At 40.8% G+C, this 6,269-nt stretch overlaps 1 long non-coding RNA gene across 1 annotated transcript; it reads left to right on the forward strand.

Annotated features, from left to right (window-relative positions):
- The first annotated feature begins 1,935 nt into the window (after positions 1–1,935).
- Positions 1,936–2,383, forward strand: LOC115416311 (uncharacterized). The gene is made up of 3 exons (XR_003934946.1): positions 1,936–1,981; positions 2,087–2,155; positions 2,324–2,383. It is a non-coding gene; the product is annotated as an uncharacterized LOC115416311 (long non-coding RNA).
- Positions 2,384–6,269: the final 3,886 nt, after the last annotated feature.

A 6,269-nucleotide genomic window follows, 5' to 3' on the forward strand; every position in this document is an offset into this window, starting at 1 on the left:
CACTTGTCAACAAGAACATCAACAGCAACTACCCACAATTCCACTGACTGTTCCCGCCTGGTATGGATCCATTCAGAGGAAGCAGTGAGGGGACGGCCATGGCAAAAGGGCCCCCCCGATAAGGAGGGGGGAGGCCAGCGGACTGTACTGCACCCACGGAGGTGACCGCTGGGACACATGTGGGAGAAGGAGTGTGTGTGTGTGTGTGTGTGTGTTCCTGCATTACTACACTTCTTGGGACATCAACCCATAAAAGTACTTTACATATTAGGACCGATGGACAAGTTAGGACCAAAATCATGGTCCTAATAAGGAAAACCATTGCATCTGATAGAGAATGGCTCATTAGCATGCCTAGTGGTGAAATCTAGAAAAAATGGTATGAACCCAAGAAGAAGGGATTTTTACATTTGCATGTGTGTTGGTTTTAAGACGTGTGCCCCCTCTGGCCAATATATGTAAAAACAGTGTTTAAAAATTTGAAGTGCACCACCTTTGGCCAACATATGTAACTGCAAGTATGAGTCAGACATTAAAATGAAGCGATGAAAGACAGTTACAAAACAGATAACATGTATTTTGTAACTGACTACATTTAAAAAAAAAAAAAAAAAACAACATAGCTTTTGTGTATTATGTACTTATTTTTAATCAATTTAAGACCACAAAAATATGAAATAAATTGTGATTACCTTATGGATTGTATATAGATTTCCTAGACATACAATTACATTTCAGGCAATGGGTGATGATGATGATGATGATGATGGTGGTAGAGGTGATGGTGATAATGACACTGATATAACTAAGGTGTGGGGGGTGGCAGATTTTCATACCAAACATAATGTCTGTGTGCAAGACTCTAAAAGGAATCCCTAACTCTCCGAGTTGACTTACTTGGTTCCTCTCTGCCTTGGAAGCATGACACAGAACACTTCCATATCAACAGAGTGAAGGTGGAAAGGGTGCAGACTTTTAAATTAAAATAAAATTTTTAAAGTCCATGTTTCTGAGGACATCTCCTCTTCTGGGTTTATGTCACCCACAACAATACCAGTCTAACACTGTTCAAGCTGCGGTCCTTATAAGATCCCTCTGCCCTATTATCTGTCCATAGACTGGATCTTTTCCCCACATGATGTGTGTGTGAAATGGTCCTAACAAGAACCATCTCCCCTCCCCCACCTGCTCCGATCACATGTCTATGTAGTGATTTCAGGTAAAAAAAAAAAAAAAAAAAAAAAAATTATCTGTTCATCACAACAGCTTGTAAACAACTGTATTTTTGTTGTGTTTATTTTTTTATGGTTACCATTTTTATGTATTGATTTGGAAATATTTCGGCCCGCCATTATCTCTGTTGCTCTTTGTGACTGCGCACGGAGTTACTCTGGTGTGTGCTGTGTCATAAAACCAGTGCTCCTGTTTAGCCTCCACACCTGCTCCGAAATCCGGTTCAGACCAGATTAATGCCCCACACTCGTGCACCGTGGTGGTTAACACTGGACATTAAAGTTTTGAGTTATTTTTGCTACCCGTATAATACTGTGCTATTCATTTTACTTGCATAGTTTTCATATGTGAGTTAAAGCAATGTAAAAAGAGCTAACTGTGTGTCGATGTGCTCAGACTTCACGGTGGTGATTAGCTAGTTGCTAATGTTATGTTTGCTAACGGTTAGCGGCTAATTAGCGGCATGTGCTCTGACGCCAAGTACACCAGACGGCTGTACTACGAAGCCAGTTCAACATAGACGGGCTTTCTTTGTGTAACTCTGCTCAATAAAACCTAAAAACTTAGAGTTAATGGTTATCATGAAGGTGGTTATCAACTTTCTTTGTCAGACTTCCTTCTTCAGATTGTGCGCGTTCACATGAAAGTGGCCGTTTAATGCGTCGTGTGACGCTTTTCCAGCACATAATGAACCGATGGTGTGAATTCAAGGGGAAAAGTCTGGACCAAATCTTGATCAGCTCAGATGGTAAGAACTTATTAATTGTAATGGCAAAATTAACTGTGCACCTCTATAATTTTGATTCATGCATATTTCATTTGATACAAATTGCCTTTGTTTGCCATCGTGAAGACCAATCTGTAGTTGTGGAAAAAAGCTCAGGGGAGTCATCTGAAGATGAAGATCCAGCTGCTCCAGCAGGTATATCTGTGCTTCTGATTGGTGTGCTAGATCACATTAACATTTTCCTTTTTGTATTATACTAACATCTTTAGTCTATACACAGTAATTCTGAACATCATCAGTTAGACTGTATAGACTCTTAGTCATGCCACGTACATAATTTTGTTTCCTATGAATGTTTTCCAGGAGAGGAACCTGTGACCAGATGTAAGAAAGGCACTTCAAAGCAGCAGCCTGTAGAGGAGCAAAGCTCAGGAGGTAAGCCTGATACGTGGCTCTCACTTTTCCCACCATAATATGTACATTTGTGTCGGCAGCTCAGAGCTGTTCCTATACATCACAGGTGTCAAACTCCGGTCCTGGAGGGCCGGTATCCTGCATGTTTTAGATGTTTCCCTCTTCCATCACACCTGGTTCAATTAATGATCAGCTCATCTTCAAGTTCTGCAGAAGCCTGATAATGATATAATGGTTTCCAGGTGTGATGGAAGAGGGAAATATCTAAAACAGGCAGGATACCGGCTCTCCAGGACCGGAGTTTGACACCCCTGCTATACATTATACATTTAAGATGCTGAAATAAGACAATTTGGACTTATTGTGGTAAAAGCTTTTTTAAAAAGTTGCAAATGCATTCAGTAGTTTTCATTCTATAAGACAGCTGTAGATGCGACAGAAAAGATGGTTGAGAGAGAGAGTATGATGCACAGCAAAGGTGGACACTCTCTGTGTTTTACTTCCAGAAGTGTTAACATAGATTAAAAGTCATTCAAACTCCTTTTCTAGAACCAGAAAGTGAGTGTGCTTACTCCTCAAATGACTTAATTCTCTCTTACAGAAATCATACTGTAAATATGACTATAATGTAGAGGTATAACGATTCGTTTTAACAATGATTCGATTCGTATCATGATTTGTGGTTGCCGATTCGATTCAAGGACGATATTGGTTAATTTAGAATGATACGATCCAAATCGATTCAATAACTTTTTAATCAAACATTCAACCAGTGTGACTGTGAAATAAATTTGTGGATAATGGACAGTGCAGGTGAAGTTTCCTAGATTCCTGTTGTTTCTTGTAAGGGAATCAGGAATAAATGAATTATGGATATTACATTACCTGGCATTACCTTGCGCTGCTACTGCAGCGGGAACGCTACAAGAGGTGCCTGGACGGTCGGCGTTGTGTGAAATGATGCCATTTTACCGCATGTGGCTGCGTCTGTTTCCAGAGCTGCCCTCTTTTAATTCTGGCCTTCTCCGCACCAGCTTTGCTCTTCTTTCAAACACTGACCGAGGCACGGACGTGTTACGTCACGGTGTGTCTGCTGAAAAAAAGAGCTGCCAGAGAGGGCGGCAGCCTGGGGCAGCATACGTGATGAACCCAGCGCCATGACTGAACACCGGCCCTCGCGGCCCGAACATCAGACTGGCCCACCGGGGATAGTCCCGGTCCTCCTGATTAGCCACTCCGGGCCTGATATAAAGTCTGCCGTGCTTAAATCCAATGTGTTATTTCCTAGTATCGATACAATCAATTTGTTACCTTTTAAAACGATGTTTTAAACGATGTTGTGTCGGTCGGAAGGCCAACTTGCCGAGCACAGGTCGATTCAGTTAGATCGTAGGAATATAAATTGATACATCAGTGTAGAAGATGAATCGTTACACCCCTACTAAAATAGTGTTGTCCAACTGGCATATAAGTGGAACACGTCTAATATTGATAATATTATTTACTGCTATGTATTCTCTGCGTGTTGTGAAAATGTCTGTAGAATATGTGGCAGTAGGCTAGTCATGCCACATACCTAATTTTGTTTCCTATGAATGTTTTCCAGGAGAGGAGCCTGTGACTGGATGTAACAAAGGCACTTCAAAGCAGCCGCCTGTAGAGGAGCAAAGCTCAGGAGGTAAGCCTGATACGTGGCTCTCACTTTTCCCACCATAATATGTGCATTTGTGTCAGCAGCTCAGAGCTGTTCCTATACACTGTACATTTAAGATGCTGAAATAAGACAATTTGGACTTACTTTGGTAAAAGAAGAGCTCACACAGATTAATTGGTTATCAAAAAAGTTGCAAATGCATTCAATAGTTTTCATTCTATAAGACAGCTGTAGATGCAACAGGAAAGATGGTTGAGAGAGAGAGTATGATGCACAGCAAAGGTGGACCACTCTCTGTTTTACTTCCAGAAGTGTTAACATAGATTAAAAGTCATTCAAACTCCTTTTCCAGAGCCAGGAAGTGAGCGTGCTTGCTCCTTTAATGACTTAATTCTCTTACATAAATCATACTGTAAATATGACTAAAATAGTGTTGTCCAACTGGCATATAAATGGTACACATCTAATATTGCTATTATTGTTTACTGCTATGTATTCTCTGCGTGTTGTGAAAATGTCTGTAGAATCTGTGGCAGTAGGCTAGTCATGCCATGTACATAATTTTGTTTCCTATGAATGTTTTCCTGCAGAGGAACCTGTGACCAGGCGTAAGAAAGGCACCTCAAAGTAGCAGCTTGGACAGAAACGAGGCTCAGGAGGTAAGAATGTGGTGGCGTCATTGCGTGTCCTGTATTTCCACATGTATGTTAAATTATTGTTGTAGCAGTTTCTATAAACTGTAACTGAACAGCAAATCAAAAGCTGATCGACCCTTTTCATGCCAGACACCAGCAAGTCTGTCCAGTCTCTTCTGTTTGGCTGGGATATTTACTTTGTCATCACAATGCCTTTGCCTCACAAATGGTGTGAAGTGAAAATATCCTCTTGATCTTTTTCATTTTTGTTTTTTATTTTTATAGGGCAAGGTCTATTTTTCAGCACTGTTTGAACGTTTATATGCACGCATGCCAAAACAATTACCTGGTAGCTAAGTAAACAGCATTGTGAGAGTAATTACCAAATAGGTAGCTCCTTAACAATGAATTGAAAATCAACATGAAATGAAAAATTTCATATACTGGCCATGTGTCCAGGCCAAACACAGGTAGGCTCTCAACCCAACCCATGTTCTTTAGTCAGCGACCCCTTGCATACACAACAAGCACAAACACCTGTTGGTGGGAGGGCAGGAAAGTCAATCTGGCTTTCCCTTTTATGTTAATGTTTGACAATTTTCAACATGTATTAAATTTCCTGTGTATTAAGTGTTCTTTACAATCTCCTTTCCAAGGTGCGAAAAGGACAAAACAAATGTGGTCAACAGAGGAGGTGAAAGCAGTTGAAAAGTCTCTGATGGAGTTCATTCGTATTGGTAAGACCCCTGGAAATGAAGCCTGTGAGCGTTGCGTCGCTGGTTCCCCTGAAGCCCTCGCTGACAGGGAATGGAAAGCGGTCAAGTTCTATGTTTACAACAGAATTACTTCAGATCAGAGGCTGTAGGCATGGACCATCTCTATAAAGGTAGGCCTACACCTTCCAAACCATGACAGGAGTCCTACTGTTTCCATAGGATACATGGGATGTATCTACTGTATGTTAGCTGTACACATAGTGAGGCTGAAACTGTTTATCTGTTGTAAAAAACTAAAAAAAAAAAGTTACATGTAATCATTGTTACAGGGTTTGATTAAAGGACCCCAAAGGTTAAGGGACCTTTCACTTATAATGCAATGCAGTACAATGCAACAACTTCCTGTTCATCTTTTCCACTGCTGTGAACCTTCTGGATATGTAGGTGTTCTGTCTGAGAAGACACTGTTGTATTAAAGTCACACCTGCTCATAAAGAAGACCTATTATACTGATTTTCAGGCCTTTGCATTTGGTTTTTGGACTGCTATACAGCAGCTAGACACAATTGCCCGCACAGAAAACTTTGTAGATCTTTGGGATGCTGTGCCTCTCACTGAATCTCTTCCTTGTATTTCTTGCATCCCGCGAAAATGGTCTGTGTAATGTATCTATTGAAGTTCTATGTTTACAACATAATTACTTCAGATCAGAGGCTGTAGGCATGGACCATGTTTATAAAGGTAGGCCTACACCTTCCACACCATGACAGGAGTCCTTCTGTTTCCATAGGATACATGGGGTGTATCTACTGTATGTTAGCTGTACACATAGTGAGGCTGAACTGTTCATCTGCTGTAAAAACTTAAAAAAAGTTACATGTAATCATTGT

Source organism: Sphaeramia orbicularis, unplaced genomic scaffold, assembly GCF_902148855.1.
Source record: "Sphaeramia orbicularis unplaced genomic scaffold, fSphaOr1.1, whole genome shotgun sequence".
Taxonomy (NCBI): domain Eukaryota; kingdom Metazoa; phylum Chordata; class Actinopteri; order Kurtiformes; family Apogonidae; genus Sphaeramia; species Sphaeramia orbicularis.